A 20,993-nucleotide genomic window follows, 5' to 3' on the forward strand; every position below is an offset into this window, starting at 1 on the left:
CCTAGCTTGAGATAAGGTCGTGGTTAAGGTATATATGTGTTATATTTTGTGTATTTACTCCTGGCACCGTCAAACGCAATGCCTAATTAAATGATTTGTGGTGGTTTTCTTTGAACGTAAGAAATGCTTTTTTTCGTTTCTTTCTCAACCATCTGTTGTTAAGCGATCATTTCATCATAAATAACTGACTCCTGTTTGAGGATTTACGTCAATAAAGCCATGAGTCTGTCTTAACTAAATAAACAAAAACCAATAGAGCACTTTAGGTCTTTATTAACAAACTGAGATCACCCAAGCCAATTTTACATTATTAAGTTTTCAGTCTTCAAAGAAGATACCAGCATTTTCTTTAGATATTAAGCTACATTAACAGTTTACATATTAATTTGTCAGTCTTTGCTATTACTTTGTCATTCGATTTCAAATTGTTGTCACCCAATTTTGGATCATTTAATTCTGCATAAATATGTTGAAACCTAGTCTTTCGGCTTGGTTAATTTATTCATCAATGTAATTAACAGTATAAATTTACTTTTTTAATTTGGCTCTATGTGGGTTTGTCAGGCTCTGTGTGGCTTTGTCAGGCTTTGTGTGGCTTTGTCAGGCTTTGTGTGGCTTTGTCGGGTTTAGCAGTATTTGGCAGGACCCTAGTACTAGATACCTTGATAAGAAAATTCACTCACTAATTTTTTATGCTTGGTCTATTCTGGTAAAAATTTTACAATCCAATTCACAACACAACATAGCACTTTAAAAAGTTTTTAGGTTTCTTCTGTGTCTGTGTTCACTCTCTCTGTTTTTTATATTTCTTCCTTATTTTCTCCCCTTCTCCTTTTCTTCTCACGCTTCTCTGTCTGCACTTGTCTGGGTTCTTCCTTGGGGAAGGCTACCTCTTCTTCCTCTTCATAATCCCTCTCTTCTTCTTCTTGCTCCTGTTGTTTCTTAGGGCAATCTGAAGACCAGTGTCCTCTTTCTTGACAATTATATCTTGACTTTTGTCTCTTCTAGCCCCTGTTTTGCTCTTTTGACGGTATGGACACTCTGAAGACCAGTGCCCTTTCTTCTTACAGATATAGCAAGTATTTTGACTTTTATCTCGAACGGAGGATGAGTATTCCGTCGGCTTGTCTGAAGAAAATATTCAGATGACCCCTCGCAAAGCTCTGATCAAAAGTTCGATCTGTGTAGGCTCTTCCATCGTTCTGCTCAGTTTGAGAGTGAAATGAATATGGGAAGGCAAGACACACACCCCCTTTATATATACGATGGCCCGCCACGAATATAAAGAGACCTATGGTGTTTAAAATGTAGTCATTTGACTTTCTGCAGTCAAGATGACATGATGTATTGACTCGTACAATAGCTGAAGTCTTGGCACAAATTCATGCCAGTGATTTTGAAGATGACACGAGTGAACTAGAATCCAGACCCAGCGATTCTACACCCAGTCAAAGTTCACCACCCTTAGCAAACCCTGAAAATTACTATCACATTCGAGAGACCGAAAAGCGCTCGTCTAGAAAATTTAGAACAACGGCTAACACTTACAAGGTGAAGTTTAAAGATTTCAAGACCGACGTACCACTGGCGATAGCAGAGGGCGTCATCACCGAGGTGTGGGATTCTTTTTTAACCACACTGAAACATCGATGTCAAGCCGAAGAAGACGATCGCTTGAGACTTTCCATTCATTACGACGGTTTGCAATCTCCTGTTTGGATCGAGTTTAGCAGCCCAGCAGAATTAACACCTTCCAAAGTCATCGACAAGATTCAACACATGCAACAATCCAATGACCAGTTTCACATCACCGCAGGAAAAGTGACACTGTTCATGACTCACGTCTTTCTCCCCAAGGGGACTGGCCATCGCAGAAAAGTGTTATTGGAGGACGACCTTCGCATCAACAAAAAGAGTCTCGTCCAAATTAACAACCCTCAAGACCACATATGTTTAGCCATCGTGGTGGGACGAACGCATACCAACAAGAACGACACGGCAGAATGGAAAAGAGACTGGCAAACTATTCGACAATCGGACCGAGCCAAGCAACGAAGTGAAGCAGAATTTCTGTTACAGCAAGCCGGCCTTACAAAAGATACACCCTGTGGCACTCCTTAAATGCAAAAATTGCAAGACGTCTTAGCTCCACGCTACACCTTGAAAGTGCACCCTCAAGAAGTGCGCTGGGCTCTGTTGTTTCGAGGCAAAGATTTTGAAGATGGAAAATACATTCACGTCTATCATCACCATGAACATTTCGGTGCCGTTAGCAGTATCACTGCATTCTTGGGATACTGTTATTACTGTGAGAAATGTGACTATGGCTATAACAATCGAGAGCAATACAAACATTGTAAATCGAAATGCTTAGGATGTTTGTCCTCTCAACCCTGTCTGTAGGAAGGACAAGAACGAGTGCTTTGCCATGCTTGTGTGCGCACTTTTGTCAACCCCGCCTGTTACCAACAACATTTGAAGACACAAGGTTCACAGCAAAAATGTGCTTGTCAACTGCTAAGATTGTGTCATACGTGTGGACAAGGCATACTTACCAATAATGCCAAGGCACACGTATGTTCAAGAAAGAAACGATGTCTCATTTTTCACCAAATCGTGGACTTGGAACACCAATGCTACATGCAAAAATACCAACCCCAACAGGAAGATAATGAGCACCAAGAAGAAAGGGAATTTCATATTTTTCGATTTCGAATGCATGCAGGAGACCGGCATTCACATTCCTAATTTATGCGTGGCTCATCAAGCGTGCGACAAGTGCATCCAAGAGCCTATCTTGAATTATTGCCCTCATGCAGCAAGATTGTTCGACAAGGAAGACAAATGGATTCAGCATGCCCGCAACGGAGGGGGCGAAAAGACCATCGGATTATATTCGGTAGATGGCTGGAATGTGTACGAGTTTAACGGTCGCTAATTTAACGGATGTCCGGTCTGTTACCCTGAACTAAAAATCAGTTTTTACAATGAACCATGGAAGACAAGTACCAGGCCACTTGTCAGCGACGCTTGAAGTTAGAACAGCAAGTATACCAAGTGGTGGAAATGTGGGAACACGAGTACGATCACCGTTTAAAAACCGATCCCGAGTTTAAACGCATCGTAGAAAGTTACAAGTTGATAGACCCCCTGAACCCGAAGGACAGTTTGTACGGAGGAAGGATAAATGCCACATGTTTGCTGTACCAAGCCGACGAAGAGAAAGGATAAAATTTCAAATACTTGGACGTGTACTCACTGTATCCCTACGTCTGCAAATACTTTCGCTTTCCTACAGGGCAACCACAATTGCTGACGGAAAACATTGACCCTAGACCAGATTCAACATTACAAGGGCTTGATTAAATGTAAAGTCTTGCCTCCCACGGACTTGTACCATCCCGTGTTACCTCACCATTGCCAAGGCAAACTGATGTTTCCCCTGTGTCGTACGTGCAACCAAGACCAGCCTTGTCAGCACACCAAGGAAGAATGCACCTTGACGGGGACGTGGGTCAGCGTGGAATTGTTTAAAGCTCTTGACTTGGGATACCAACGTTTAGAAGTGTATGAAATTTACCACTTTCCCAAGACACAACAGTACCAAAAGGGTGACTCAACTTAGAAAGACATTTTCGCAGACTTAATTGATGCCTTTTTGAAACTGAAACATGAAGCCAGTGGATATCCTTCCTGGTGTCATACTCCCAAAGATTAAAAGACATTCAAAGAGAAATACTGGGAACAAGAAGGTATTGCTTTCGACCACATCGAGAAAAACGAAGGCAGGCGATCGTTTGCCAAAGTGATGTTAAATTGCTTGTGCGGCAAAATGGAAAAAACGACCGTGTTTACCCAAGACTGAGTATTTGACAGAACCTTCCCGCTACTTCCAGATGATTCACGACAAAACCAAATACATGAAACACTTGGACGTCGCTCGTAGGATATGATCTTAGTCAATTACCAAGAAGATCTTCACTTTATACAAGCCGACTAATTTGGAAATGATATCATTGCAGCTTACGTGACAGCCCATACTCGTTTAAAATTGTACAAAGGTTTAGAACTGCTACGGAATCGCGTCCTGTACTTTGACACAGACAGTTGAATTTACATCGATCGCCCGGGTGAACATCACCCAAACATCAAAAGAGACCGTTTAGGAGCCTGGACAGACGAGCACCCCGACGAGAAGATTTTAAGTGGCGGTCCTAAATTTAATCGCTACGAATACGGGGACAAACAAGGAAAAGTGCACACGGAGTGTAAAGCGAAAGGATTGACTCTCAATTATCGCACCAGTCGAGTGGTAAACCTTGGCGTATTGAAAGAAGCCTTGCAGCGTGGGGAGGATGGAAACTTTAAAGTGACCACCTACCAACCGAACAAGATTGTACGTTTACACACTCATCAAATCGTCAGTCGACCCTTGGAAAAAGTCTATCAAATCGTGTACCAGAAGCGAGTGTGACTTCCCAGCTACTTCACGTTCCCGTACGGTCAGGTTAATATTAGCCAGCATATAAAAAGGGACATTATGCAAGATCGATAGTTCATTGTGACTACCAACACGAAGCGAACAAGATGAATACTTTCATAGAAACACAAAACAAGTTCAGACAGGCACAATTCAAGCTGAGGGCCTCTGAAGTGGAGTGCGATGCTGAGCCTTGCGATGTGAGCGATGCTGTACGCTGTCACCTCGGTGATGCAGTAAAGCATCATAGGAAGTTTGTTCTCAATACTACTACCACTACACCTATCATGGAAAGTGATGCTGTGCGTGTCAAACCTGATGGATGCGAAAGCGATGCCACTTCGTTATCGTGGACACTTTACTGGTTTTCATTGTGAATGTGGATGTCAACCTTCACGTCTACCACCCTACGGATGTCATCCAGCCCTGAGCATACTCCTATCGATGTCACCCTACCCTCATCGAGAACCTGTGAAAGACTAATATTCGTTCCCTGTGCGTTTGCCTGAATACTGCGACTTTGAAAATCGTCTTCAATCGTTCAAGGGAAAATGGCCTAAATATCTGGGAGGACCGAACCCCGAAGAATTAGCCAGAGCCTGATTATTCTACTCAATCGAAGGGGATAAAGTCATGTGCTTCAGTTGCAGTGTGTCACTACACTAGTGGAACAACAAGATTCAGCCTACCTGGAACAAGCTGGATGGTCTCCGAATTGTCACTACCTCTCTTTAGTGAGAACAAGTCATTGAAGTTTAACCTACCATGTCGTTGAAAAAACAAGATTGGCTAGGATTCAAATGTTGGACACCACTGAGACCAGTATTTAAATCCCATTAAAAAAATTATATTGAATAATTACCTAAAGAACTGCAAGAGAAGATATACAAGGAAGTTTAGCAGGGACTTGCCAGAGCGAAATCTCAATGGGTGACTGTAGAACTTTTGTGTCGAGAAATTCAAAAGAGAAAAGTGAAAGAAGTCAACAAATGTGTTAGATTTATCTGGATCAAGGGTGCGTTCATCCTGTTATACCGCTTTAGACCGTTTACATTAGAAGATTTCATTGACATTCTTGGCCGTTACCCTGAATGGCAGTGGCCAGAAATTACTCACTATGTTGATTACTTTTGCTCTAGGAGAAGATTGGAAATACAATAATACTGACTGTCTCAATCATGGATACTTTACAAGAGAACATAAATGGCTTGCATGAGGAATTGAGAGAACGCATTTACCGAGAAGTGGTCAAAATTCAAGTCAAACGTAAAGAACAATTGCATCCGTTACGTCACCGGTGTTTGAACCACTGGTACCTAATGCTTTAAGAGGACTGATTCACGAGAAAGTGTTCCAGTGGTCAGACCATGTTAAACACTTCGAGGTCGCGAATGATCAACATGTTCATGATTTTCGTTACTTCGAGATTCACCTACTGCATCTAACTGAGGAAGAAGAGTTGAACGAACTCTGAACTGTAGGGTAGTGTTAGAATCATTTAGATTCCTTACTGGAGAACAAATATCTCTGGGCAGAAAGTTGCTTCCGAACAAAGAGGATATAAAAACAGGCTGCCATGCCAAGGGTTTTATATAAAGTGATTCAACAGATTCCGTGGAAGGAACCCAATGACATTGTTCACACCGTGGATGATTGCCATCACTTATTACAAGAACTGTTTCCGTTGAATTTGGGTCGACAAGTGGTGTGTGTCTTAGTGAGTTGTTTTCTGGGATTTCGTTTACCTGCCGATTCCTTGTGGACTTTTTACGAACAGAACTTACCACCCAAATGGCTTTAAATGGTCACGAGAGACTCACTTTGCTCAAGACCTTGCGTTTTCATCTGGATACTTCTCGACCTCTACGGGTAAAAAAGATTCGTCAACATTTAGGTACCGAAGACGTGAATGACAATGTGCGTGTAGCTTGTGACTTAACACCCTCATTGGACAGATATACGTGACTGGAAAAAATGGGGTTTTGAGGCTTGGACTCAAGAAGTGGCCCAATATGCTCGAGAGATGTGATCCTTACTTCCAACGTCCAATGCAAAAAATCACTTTTCAACCTGTGTTAGTGAGAGTACTAGAAGAACCCGTCATGGACATTCCTGAAATACCCTTTCGGGAGGACACTTATATGACATTACTCCCTGTAGAATGTATCAGAACATTACACCTAGGACATCTTGGTTACTCAAAACATGTTGTACAGAGACTTGTTTCTATTCCATTTTGATCGTTTTAATGTGCATTTTATCGTTGTATTTAAGAATTGGCTTTTATGTATTTCAGTCTTTCCTGTTTATTTTTAAACATCAATGAACGTGTCCTGAAAAAAGTATAAAAACTCTTGTCTTGTCTGTTTTTGTGTCACAAGTAACATTCCTGATACCATGGCTACCTTCTACTCTCTTTGCTCCAACTTCCTCCACTTTCAAAGTCATCGACGAAGACTTAGATCGTGCCAGCTGGAAGGCTTTGTATCTTCGCTATCCCTTTAACATGCTTATTGCTGGACCTAGCGGTTCAGGCAAAACTGAATTTGTCAAACGTTTGATCGAACATAAACATCATTTGATCGATCGTCCACCTCAACAAATGGTGTGGTGTTACAAAGAGTGGCAATCGGCGTACAGTCTCTTGCGACAAAGTCAAGGCGATTCCATCGTGTTTGTGGAAGGCATTCCTAACGAAGACGACTGAATCGTGTCTGACCCCCGTCAAACCCATTTGGTCATTTTCGACGACATGTTAGAAGACGACGAAGAAGAAATTAAGCTGTGGTTTTCGCGCAAAGGGCATAGAAGTAATGCCAGTGTCATTTACATCACTCAAAATTTCTTTCAACAAAGTAAAGCCCGTCGCACCATCATTCTCATTGATCATTACGTGATCTTGTTTAAATGCCCTCGAGATAAATCGCAAGTGCAAGTCTTAGCCAAACAGTTAGGAACGCCTAGGATAACTCAGGCGTACGACGATGCCACTCAAACTCCACACGCCTATTTACTCGTCGATCTGAAACCTACTATCCCCGATTATTTGCTCTTTGTTTCACTACTGGTATCAAGAAGGAGGGCATGTCCTGTTCTTGTCTCCGTCCTCGACGTGACCCCCCAAAAATCACTAAAATCCTCTGACACTTTTCGTCTTTCTCACAGAGCGTCAACATGACGTCGTTTCAGTCTCATCTTCCCGTCAAATTGATTCGTGCCTTGTATGGCATCAGTCGCAAAAAAAAAAATCAACAAATACGTGCTCGTGTCTTAGAAGCCAATCTCAAAGAAGTGTTACGATGGTTTCCGGTGACAGCACGTCAATTACTGCAAGGCATCGTTCAGATTCCTCATCAAACCAAACGCTTTTTTGATAGAAACATGGTAGCTTTGACCCAACTGGACGATCCCCTCATTGACACTCAAACCAGAAAGCACATCAATTTGAAATCTGGAGGGAGCGGTACTCTTGGAGGTGTCATCATTCGCTCCCTCTTAAGATGGGATCCTAATGCTCCCAAAGTTCTCCCCAAGAAAAAAGCCACTCCCCAAAAAGCCAAACGAAGCCCCTAAGAAGAACAAGAACAACGGTGTCAAGACCAGGTCACTACCCCCGAAAAAGAAAAAAAAACGAAAACGAAACACAAAAGTCCCCAAAAAAAGAAAACCCACAGAAAACAGCTTCTACTCGAAAGAGAGGTACTTCAACCAGTACGCAACCTTACATTCGCAAACCACGACCTGCAACGACGGTAACCGGGTCTCCGGTAGCCTCAGGTTCATCCACTTTTCCGTTGATGAAACCATGGAAGCCCGTGTCTCCAAGAACTCCTCCAGTGGTGACACCCTCCTCCTCTTTAACTGCAGTGGCAGCTGCTCACAAAGTACCTGCTCCCAAAATCGAAGTCCAAGACAGATCGGGAATGTTACAGAGCTTACTGGATTTGTCCAAGCAAGAACTGGTTCGATTTAGTCCGTTGCGAACCCCAGCACGGCGTGGAATGCCTGGCCTCAAGTTGATACGACGTAAAGACAATCAATGGCGACGCGTTCCAGTATATAAAAGTCATGAGACAAGGCATGGGTATCAGTGTTCTTGTGCTCCTGAACTCCCAAAAGATGTCACCTCAAAGAAGTGCACATCGTCATTCTCCTGTCCAAAAAGGAAAGAGACAAAGACAATCTCGTCATCCGTCAAAGCGCTTAGCCAAGCATTAAAGTTACCCTAAGAAAAGATGCAGTCGTTCAAAGAAAAAGTGGAGTCACCAAAGGGGAGGATTCCTTGGCGTTTGGAAAACACATTGTCAATTTTTTGTCGAAGCGATAGTCCAAAAAAAGATAAAAGGGCGTGTGCTAAGTCATCGATGTTAGTGTATTTTTGGTGAATGTCCCGGAACCAACAAACAAAAATGTCACCATACAGAAAACATTCCTCTTCTAAACCCAAAGGAAAGAAAAGGAGAGGACTGCCTCCTTGTTTAGTCAAACATGCGGACATCTTGTCTGTACTGTCCAAAGCTGCTCCACCCATGCGAAAACAACTCATTCAAATGGCCTCCAAAGATGTCATCAATACCATGTGCGAATGTTGTTTGAACGTTTTGAAAGGCACGATCCCTTTGTCAAAACACCATAAACAATGCTTAGGCAAACATGGTCACTTTCTTCTCCAAATGGTTCAAAAGCAAATTCCCATTCGTCAAAAGAAGAAGACGTTGGTCCAACGTGGAGGAAAGAGTGGGTGACTTAATAACAAACAAAAATGGAGGTGGTGTTAGGCAGCATTTACTGCGTTCCATCCCATCCTGTAGGATACGGAGGAGTTCAAAAATTGTATGGTGCTGCCAAAACTCGACTGAAAAGTCTCCGTGTACCTCAAGTGCAACGATGGTTACAAGAACAATCTTCCTACACTTTACACAAACCAGTTCAACGCAAGTGTTCCAGAGGTGGCACCCAAGTGGAAGGCATCGATCATCAATGGCAAGCCGATTTAGCCGATATCTCTCATTTGGCCACCTACAATCGTGGCTACAAATATTTGTTTTGTGTCATCGACGTCTTTTCCAAACTGGCCTGGGTCATGCCACTGACGCAAGGCAAAGAATTTCTCCAAAATGTCATGATCGACAAACAAAACCCTAAAGAAGCTTTCTTGAGAGCAGGCAAAAATGTCTCGTTGCAAACAGGCAAAGCCATTTTGGGCCGACGAGAAACTCCTATAAATGCCCTGAGCGGTGATGAGTCAAGCATTACCGCTTCCCTGACGAAACTGCAAGGATAAGGCAGAAAGAGACGACGAAGAAAACACCCTTCACAAGACTTCACACTTCTAATGCTAGAAAGACAGAGAAAAGAAGAAACGTTCGAGACTAAGACATTTTTGATTATTAAATTATTGAGAAACAGATACAATGATGCACCAAGAGTCTTGCACCTGTTTCAAGTCGGAACTAAATCTGTTTGCCATGCCGCCTACCATGATGACGATGCAAGAATCCCATTGGGTCGAATTTCATCCCTTCTCCTCATTGACAGATTCCTCTCCCATCGCGTTTGAAATCAAAGGACTACCCGAATATTACATCGATCAGAATAGCAGTTATTTGTACTTAAAAGTCAAAGTAACCGAATCGGACGGTAACCCTCTAACTGATACGTCAAAACTAGCTCTAGTCAACAATTTCATGCATTCCTTGTTCAGTGGAGTGGACTTGTGTTTAAATAACAAACTGGTCAGCAACATCAATTATACTTAACCTTACCGAGCGTACCTGGAAAATCTCTTGACGTTCGGAAAAGAGGCCAAGGACACCCATCTGGATACTTGCGTGGTATGGAAGCCTGACGCATTAAGTGATAAGCTCGACAGCACTATGCTTGAAAGGGCTACTCAAAATTTATCGGGATTTATAGAACGAAGAAATAAATTGATGGAAGTCGTAGTTTACAACTAATGGGTCGCTTGCATTTGGACAGTGGTTGCAAGAAAAGTATTTGCTGAACGGAGTGGTTGTTTTCCTGAGACTAAATCGTAGTAGTGTCGCTTTCCATTTAATGGCTAATGTTAACGAGTATAAAACTGTCATCGAAGAAGCCTGACTTTACGTGCGATGTATGGAAGTGTTACCTAAAGTGGGAAACAACATGAGTCACACGTTGAGCAGAACGACCGCCAAGTATCCTATACGTCGCGTGGAAGTGAAAACATTGACCATTCACGCAGGACAGCGATTCATGATCGAAGATCATCTGTTCCAAGGACAGTTTCCCAAACGTTAGTCCTTTCCATCGTCGAAAATACAACCTTCAATGGAGCTGTCGATACAAATCCTTTCAACTTTCGACACTTTGGCGTGTCCATGATCGACGTCAGTCGCGATAGCAAGACCTTGTGTACCCGACCTTTCGAACCTGACTTTGAGAAGAAGAATTATTTTAAATCGTACTTCTCCCTGTACGAAGCCACCGGACAGTTAGGAACCAACACCAGTCATGGTATTAAGTACGAAGATTATGCAGGAGGTTATGCTTTGTGGGCTTTTGATTTCACTCCAGACCAAGGTAACGACGAGGGACATTTCCACCCTATAAAATCCAGCCACATTCGTGTGGATATTCAATTTTCAAACCGAGAACCTAATGTAACAGTGAACGTCATCCTGTATGCCGAATTCGATAATACCCTAGAAATCAACAGTTTGAGAGAAGTAATTCCAGACTATTAGAAACCATGGTAGAGTGTTATACCTCTTTACCTAGTGGAGAAACTTTGAACATGGAATGTGAAAAGAAAAGTCATAATGATGAAGTCCAGATGGCCAGAACAAGAAGCAAATTTAGTCGGCTGTTTTGCTACAGTCCGGGGAGATAAAATTAAGGAATTGATCAAGGAAGATTGCGATGGATGTCACAAAGATCATCCCAACCAAATTCAACACGATAAATGTCTGATGCTGAGTCAAGAAGAAAAATTGAACGTGTATCTGGACGAAGCTTGGGGTCTCATCTCAGAAGAATTCGTGTTGGATGAGTGGTATAAAGGCTTGAGTAAATATTCGTCTCCTCCATTAACGCGTCTGGAGATCCGTCGCATAGAAAGTCTCTTGGACCAGAGTAAGAAGTCGGAGCTAAACAGCTTTTACTTGTCAGACATTTTCCAAGAGGAAGTCAGAATCGAATTGATCCTTTATTATCACATGTGAAGAAAAATAAGCAACTTTATTACCTTTTGAACCACAGCTCGTATACTGCTTTTTGGAATCCTGTCGTGTGTGCTAAAGATGAACTACCTCATCGCAAACCTCAAGACCATCAAGCTTATGTATTCAGAGAAAAGACGACGAAGAAAACACCCTTTCACAAGACTTCACACTTCTAAAGCTAGAAAGACGACGAAAAGAAGAACTGCTCGAGACTTAGACGTTTTCGATTTTTAAATTATTGAGAAACAGAAAAATGATGCACCGAGAGTCTTGCGCCTGTTCCAAATCGGAACTGGATCTGTTTGCGATGCCACGCACCATGATGACGATGCAAGAATCCCAGTGGGTCTAATTTCATCCCGTCTCCTCTTTGACGGAGTCAGCTTCCATTGAGTTTGATATCAAAGGTCAGCCTGAAGATTACATTGATCTGGATAGCAGTTACCTGTACTTGAAAGTCAAAGTGATCAAAGCGGACAACACTAATTCCACAGACGTTGCTAGAGTAGCTCCTGTCAACAATTTAATGCATTCCTTGTTCAGCGAAGTGGACTTGTACTTGAATAACAAACTGGTCAGCAGCAGCATGGATACTTACCCTTATCGAGCGTACCTGGAAAATCTCTTGACATACGGAAAAGAAACCAAGCATACTCATCTGGATGCTTGCGTAGTATGGAAACCTGACACAGCGGGTGAGAACACTTTTAACGACACAGCCCTGACAGCAGATGACGATCCTCACAACGACCGTCGTAAGAAAATTCTGCAAGGACGTAGTTTAGAACTGTTGGATCAATTGCATTTGGACATGTGTTTAAAAGAAAAGCATTTGCTGAACGGAGTGGTTATCCGCCTGAGACTGAATCGTAGCAGTGCCGCTTTTCATTTGATGGCCAATGCCAACAAATATAAAACTATCATCCAAGAAGCCAGGTTCTACATGTGTCGTGAGGAAGTGTTACCTAAAGTGAGAAATGACATCACTTTGAGCAGAACGACTGCCAAGTATATGAGACGAAGAGTGTAAGTGAAAACTTTTACTATTCCTGCTTGACAGCGATCCATGATCGAAGATCATCTATTCCAAGAACAATTACCCAAACGTTTAATCATTGGCCTCGTCAAGAATTCAGACTTCAATGGACTTCACAACGAAAACCCTTTCCAGTTTCAACATTACAACGTAGCCAAAATTGAAGGCAATACACAGTGTACCAGACCCTTTGAGCCTAAGTTTGGTGACAGGAATTATTTTAGATCGTACTCGTCACTGTAGGAAGCTACCGGACAGTTAGGGGAAAACATCAGTCACGGTATATCGTACGATGATGATGCAGGAGGCTACGCTTTGTGGGCTTTTGATTTCACTCTAGACCAAGTTAACGAGAGGGACATTTCCACCCTATACAATCCTGTCAGATTCGTGTGGAACTTCAGTTTGCGAATCCAATACCTACAGATAACACAGCGAACGTCATCCTGTATGCAGAATTTGACAATACGATATAAATCAAAAGTTTGAGTGAAGTCATTCTAAACTATTAGACTCCATGGAAGACTGTTATCCCTCTTTACCTGGTGGAGAAACTTTGGACATGGAATATGAGGAGACCATGAAAGGATAACCAAAATACAAAGACGAAGAAGTCATAATGATGAAGTCCACGTGGCCAGAACAAGAAGAATATTTAGTCTCCTGTTTTGCTACATACCTGGCAGAAAAAATGAAGGAATTGATCAAGAAAGATTGCTATGGATGTCAAAACGATCATCCCAGTCAAATTCAACACGATAAATGGTTGATGTTGAGTCAAGAAGAAAAATTAGACGAGTATCTGGAAAAAGCTTGGATTCTCATCTCGGAAGAAGACGTGTTTCATCAGTGGTATAAAGGCTTGCATAAATATTCTTGTCCTTCATTAACGCCTCTGGAAATCGGTCGCATCGAAACTCTCTTGGACCAGGGTAAGAAGTCGGAGCTAATACCTGTTTACTTGTCAGACATTTTACAAGAGAAAGTCAGGATCGAATTGATCACTTATTATCACCTGTGAAGAAAGAAACAAGAAAAAGAAAACAATACAAACATGGATACCTGGAAACTTTATTACCTTTTGAACCACAGTTCGTACACTGCTTCTTGAAATCCTGTCGTATGTGCAAAAAATAAACCTCAATACCATCAAGCTTATGTGATCAACACGGACGAGAGCCACCTCCCAGGAACCCACTGCGTAGCTGTCTACTTTCCTCAAGAAGGATGTGTGGAGTATTTCGATTCGTATGGACTGCCCCCTTTGGAGGAAGATATCATTGACTTTATTAGAAGAAATGCTCAGAGGACACGATTCAATAATGTGAAATTACAAGGCCTCATATTCATTGGTGTGTGGACAATATTGTGTGTATTTTCTGCATCAGCACAGTCTGGGATATTCTTTAGAAAATTTCGTGACTTATTTTGATGGTCATTCTTCTAGAAACGATGAGAAAGTAGATCGATGGTTTTGTGACCATTATGCTTATCTTTTGTCTTTAGCAATGGCCCAATGACTTCCAATAGTGGAAATCACAATTTCATTCACAACGTTGTCAACCATGTCCAAAATACATAGTTAGTTGAAAAATATGTGTTAGTAGAATTGAATGGTTATTGTTATAAAAAAATTGTGAATTTAAAGTGGTAAGTTATTGAATAAAAATGTTGTGTTTTGAAGAAACAAAATGCGTTTGTTATTTGTTACAAGTCACTAAAGACCTGATAGTAGAGCTCTTCAGAGAGAGAATTAACAGAGAAAAAGAAGAATGCGCGGAGAAATACAGACTTCAGAAACAGCAGAGAGAGAGAGAGAGAGAGAGCAGCATCAGCAGTAGCAGGAGGAGCGGCAGCAGCAGGAACCTGACAGAGGCTTTGTCGAATGTCGTTTTGACACCAAAGAGTTGTCCTTCTCTTTCCAAAGAAGCAGACCTTATCCTGTGAGAAAGTCTGCCAAAAGAGGAGGTAGGAATCTTAGACCATACAATATTCTCATAGCTCCTCGTTCACACTAAAAACAATCCTTTTCAGGGGTACCCCATACTCTAGAACAGAAATAATTATTCCATTGTCTATGATATGTTAGTCAGTTAGGAAAAACAGAAGTGCGTCTACAAGCACATGATTTCTTTATCTTGGTTAGAACGTGTGACTCTAGGCCTTAGTGTCGAAATTTTTAAAATATTGATTGTTAGTAAAAGAAGTGTGTGAGTGTTTCTTTTAGATCCGCGCGTTTTAGGTGATACTATGGATAACGTAAGATTTGAGTGTCAGGGGATGTTTTCCTTCAGGTCCGTGTTTCGGTAATAAATACGGAGCACTAGGCAGTTTGGCTACCCATCGTTGACCTGTCAACAGTGAAGAATGAGCACCAGAATAGCCAAACTCTTGGAACTTCAGATGTACCTGGAGTACGCCCATCGCCTGTTGGATGAGCTGGTTATGGAGGCCATAGCAGAGGAAGCAAGAATAGAAGAGGAGGGGCAGGAGAGAAAATAAAAAAGAGGAGGAGGAAAAGAAACAAACTATATTACCTCACCTCATGATGAGAGCTGTGTGTGAGGTGAAACCCATAGCAAGGACGCCTTCACAGGTAGCACGAGAGCCACAGCCACAAGAACAGCGTCGACAACAACCACAACCGATACCAGTACCAGTACCAAGAGCTGTTGTCCCCCAAATAGAAAAGTGGGAGGAGTAATTGTAGAGAGAGCGGGAGCCACGACAAGGACAGCATTCTCGGGTGTGTCATATAAGAAGAGAGAGGGAAATCTTCATAATCTCAGAAACTGAAAATTGGGGTGATGATGCTAATCATCAAGCCTCTGCACTCCCATCTGCATCAGTCAGCTGGGATAATGACCGGAGCAGGAGATGTGTCTGCGGTGCCAAACTCGGAGGGTGCAACCATTAGTCAGGTGTCTCTAGAGTTCCATAAAAACAGCCCTTTTCAGGGCTAACCAAAACCCTAGAAAAGAAACACTATTCAATTTGCCGATCGTATGAGTGTGGAGTAGTGTAATTATAAAAACTTACTCCTTTCCTGGTGTGATTATGTGTGTGTGTGTGTGTGTGTGTGTGTGTGTATATGTGTGTGTGTGTGTGTGTGTTTATATGAACTCACGTACGTTTGTGTGGATAGTAGATTGTGTGGTTTTATAACCTTCCTTTCTGTTTGGATGGTATGTTTGGGGTTTATTTTTGTGCTGATTCGCGTGTGTGAATAGTAGATTATGGTTATGTTTTTTGCTGCTTCGCGTGTGTGGATAGTATAATATACTTATGTTTTTGCTGCTTCCCGTGTGTGGATAGTATATTATGATTATGTTTTGTGTTGCTTCCCGTGTGTGGATAGTATATCATGATTATGTGTTTGCTGCTTCCCGTGTGTGAATAGTATATTTGTGGTTAGTTATTTGTCTCCTCACCTCTGTGTGGATAGTAGATAATATGGGAAGACAAAAATATGGGATGTTTTCCTTAACGTCCGTGCTTTAGATATAAATTCTCACAGCGTTCGTGATTCGCGCCGGAATAACGGGAAGAACAACATGACAGCAGTGTCGGCTTTATTCAATGATTTAAGAAATAGTTACTTTTGGATGGTAGATGGTGAATATGCTGTTCAAACAATTGAAAGAGAATGGATGTTACGAAACAGTCTTGACTACGTTAACGAACTGAAATTAGCCAGGGAGATGATAGAGGGGATAATAAGAGAAGTAAAGATGCTGAGAGAATTAATTAATATCCCTGTGTCAGAGTGGGGACGATAAAAAGAGGCTATGGATAAGGTTATAGAAGTCAGATATTATTTGGAAGATATAGAGCAATTGTCAGAGTGGCCATTTGTCAAAAGGGGTCGTGAACAGCTCAAGAAAGCGGAAGAAGTCATGAGGAAAGTGTTCACATAAGAAGTGAAAAAGGCAAAAGAAAGGTGAGAAAAGAAAGAGAAAACCTACAGAAAAAGGAAGAGGTTGAGAGGCTGAACAAGAACTGGATCAAAGTTCAGAAGAAGTTCAGAGCTCTAGGCCATCCTGACTGGATGCCAGAGAATGAAGTGAAGAAGAAGAACGGAATATTGGCAAAGGTCCGGAGATGGCTGAAGAAGTGGAGAAAATGGAAGAAGAACCCAAAGGCCCTTTGCAGGGCCCCTCATTTGCCTCGAAAAGAAATTGTCTTTCTTGACTAACCCTAAAAAAAATATTTTTAAATGTTGTATCAGTTTGTCTCTTGTTTGTGTTCTCTCTGTACATCAGTGCTCTTTGCTCAGTCCTATGACGTCACCTGCCCCTAGTTGCAACACTGTTACCATTCTCCCGTACAGTGACGTCAGACGCTATCATTCCCTTTGTCGCTATACAACTACACTATTCCCCATGTTCCATTTCCCTTAAGGCTGTAGAGTCCCAGGGTGTACTAACACAGTTTGAGGCTAAACAGTCCCAAGGGGGTCTGCAATGCAAATTCCCACTGAGGCTATAAATCTTGAGGTTATAATGTCTTTTGACCGTTTATACTGGATTTCCCATTGAGTCTAAAGAGTCTCACTACACTACTCTGATGTGATGGTGGATTATATGCGTGTGTGTGATTTGGATTTTCAATGTAGCAATTTTTCAGTCATATCACTATGATGTCTGCAGTGTGGCACTTTATTGTGATTTCTTTCTAGCACTGGGGCATCAAACATGTTGCACGATGTCCCACCCAGTCACCTAGTCCTACACGTAAGACCTCGATGCTGATATTTATGTTTTGGGCATCACTAAAACAAAAATAATACGTGCTATGTCTTACATTGTAGGACTACCTGACACCAGGCCGATATTGTTACAGGTTAGACCCCCTATCCCAAGATTCATTGACGGATGCTCCTAATTTTCTTTTCAAAAGAACCCCGGTGACCAGTCTTAACACTAACCTTTTAATGCTGAGCGCCAAGCGAGGCAGCTGAGCAGCAGAGAAGGTGAACAGACCACTTAAGGGAACGGTCACCCTTGTGTTTGGACCCAAAAAAAAAACAGTGACCCTTCATGGAGGTCAATTCCACGTCTACGGTTACTGTTTGTCCCAAACTGAATTGTAGACGAACCCTCTCTGCTGCTATCATGGGGATTCATCATCTGAATCATGGGAATTTTCATCTGAATCATGGGAATTTTCATCTGAATCATGGGAATCTTTTGTTTTGTTCTTCAAGTAATATTCAAGTTCTGATGGTGGTTTTTCTACTTTTGGATTTATGTTCTTTCTTTTTCTGTAATAGTTCATCAAACTTCTGTATCGATCTCCACCGCAATTTTTACAAATCTGATATAATCCTCTAACGCCGTTGTTACATCCAACACATCTTCGTGAACCAGCATGAGGATTTTTCTTTAAAATATAATTATGTTTTTTACAATATTCTCCACGACAACTTTTGTTGCATTTATTTGTTGTTCCTTGAATTAACCACGCACAGTTGTTCATTATATGAATGATATCTGTTTAATTAAATTTATCCAAATATTTTATCAAGACCCACACGATATCTTGTTCTAGGATCATGTAAATTTATTGTTATAAATCCATGCGGAGTAGCTTGCGCTCGTGAAAAGAAATTTTTGAATTTACTTATATCCATGTCACCGCTGCACCAAGTTTGATGAATATTTCGCAGCGTGTGTGTGTCTACGCCATTAAACACAGCTAAAATATTACAATTGTCCCTGATCACTTTTGGCATTTGTGTATATCGATGAGTAACATAGATCACATCTGTATTTTTATGTCTGCCGCGAGAAAATATTCTGGCTGGATTTGATTGTTTATCTAGCTTCACATCATCATACACAACTAAATTATTAATAAATCCGTCTAAAAAATCAACGGACTTTGCTTCATCAATATCTGTTATAAACTCTATGACATCATTATCTTCGTCCAGTAATCGCGCGTTTTCGTTAAAATCTTTTAATACTTCGTAGCATCGTTGATCATCAGCGGATGGTGCTGCCAAATATAATTTATCCCATTTCAACCATCTCATTATCAGATTAAGTAATAACTGCGTCTTACCCGATCCAGATGGTCCAATCATAATCATTATGATGGAATTCGGTAGCGCAGGATGATGCTTAACAGGTTCTCGCTGCCGAGTTGCTGAGAAATCAATTATATCCATATATATTATAACATGAATTTATATTGTTTACGCTGTAGAGTTAAAACTCCAACTACTGGTTTAGCTACATTATAACAAAAGATAAAAAGATACGTATTGTGGAAAATGTTCTGTGTGCGGTAGAAAGAAATTTTCGTTTTTACCTAATAAGCGCGGTGGTGATATCGCTAATTTGATGTCAAAGTTTCCGGGTACTCCATGGGCTAAATACCGAGGAGAAAAACATCTACCAGGATATAGTTATTGCGGTCCTGGTACTCGACTCGATATCAGGCTCGATAATCAAAATCAACCAAAACCAGGCGAGGAACCAGTAAACGCTATTGATCGAGCTTGTCATGAGCATGATGTGGCTTATAAAAATAAAGATCTACAACATAGGCATATTGCAGATGTGAAATTAATTCACGCGTTAAATTCCATAAAAAATAAAAATATCAGAGAATCATTAGCTAATTGGTTAGTAAGATCCGCGATGAAAAGTAAATTAGCGTTTGGGGCTGGTAATTAATAATGGAATTAATTTATTATTCACCAAGAGGATATTGGAGAGGCAAAGCAGCAGCTGGTAAACTCGCTGATGCAATAGCGGTTAAACATTCTACTGCTAGCGCGTGGTTATCCAAACAGGCAATATGGCAAATTTATCTACCACCACCGAAACGAATTCAGTACGCGTATTTTGATGTTAGTGTTCCTAATGAAGTTCATCAAGCAGATATTCTGTTTTTACCACATGATACTGTGCGTGGAAAAACGTACAAGTACGCGTTAACTGTAGTTGATGTTGCAAGTAGATATAAAGAGGCAGAGCCGCTATCAACGAAAACATCATCTGAAGTAGCCGATGCGTTTGAACGAATTTATCAACGAGGTGGTGGACCACAAGGTGGTCTGCGATGGCCACAGCTGCTACAGGTTCATCCTGGTAAGGAATTTCTTGGTCCAGTATCATCGTTGATGAAACGACATAATACCAAAATACGACGAGGTCATACTGCAATTCACCGTGATCAGGCAATTGTTGAGCGATTTAATCGAACACTTGCTGAGCGGTTATTTGGATATCAATATGCTAAGAAATTTATTCAAGATAAAAGATCTCGCGAATGGGTTGCAAGATAACCAAGCGTGATAGCTGCATTAAATAGCGAGATCACACGAACAACCAACATGAAACCCATTAGCGCAGTCACAAAAAAAATATACCAACACAACGAAAAGGTACTGAAAAACAAAAAATATTGGGTGATGTTACAGTTAGATATTTATATGAACCGGGTGAACTTGAAGGTAGTAGCGCGAGAGCGACTGATCCTATTTGGAGTGTTACCACACACAAAATATCCACCGTGACAAGATCGCCAGGTAGACCTGCAATCTACAGACTAGATTCGGCTGCTCCTCAACGTGGATTTGTACGTGAACAACTACAAATAATTCCCACAGATACGCAACTACCACCAAAATCACTTCAGTGATTTCAATCACTTAACTAGCCCTAGCGCCAAGGGTGCCTGCGCCTCTACGTCGATTACACTCAAGACAGGTCAACATGGTATTTTCTCGCGTATGACCGCGACTATTATCTTTTCTGTCTACGGTAAATTGTCTTGAATCATTACTCAAATACCTCCACAGCATTATACAATTGCAACTTGTGCAATGATTATTCTGCTACTGTTTTAACTAAATAATAAATTCAACATCAACATCAAAATCGCGTTTATTTTTTTGATCAGATTGTTTGTATCCGATTAATTTTTTTCTTATTATATCATCATCGATGACGTTGAATTTATTAACGATTTCAGGAATTATAATTCTACGTAATTGAGATATATTTCTCACCCTCGATACCGCTAAATAAACTAAATTTGACCACTCGATGTGATCGTCTACAATCCAGACTCGTGTGTCAGAAATAGTTAATCCCTGAGACGAGTGGATCGTCATAGCGTATCCCAACAACCATGGAGATTTGCCAGCGTGTAATGCATCTTCGACCACACTGATATCAACAGCGACAATACCATTTAATACGAGATTTTGATTCTCAGTCTGTCCTGGAATATCAACATTAATATTCTGTTTTCGTGT

The sequence above is a fragment of the Sinohyriopsis cumingii genome, chromosome 1, assembly GCF_028554795.1.
Source record: "Sinohyriopsis cumingii isolate HCF-2022 chromosome 1, ASM2855479v2, whole genome shotgun sequence".
In the NCBI taxonomy this organism is placed as follows: domain Eukaryota; kingdom Metazoa; phylum Mollusca; class Bivalvia; order Unionida; family Unionidae; genus Sinohyriopsis; species Sinohyriopsis cumingii.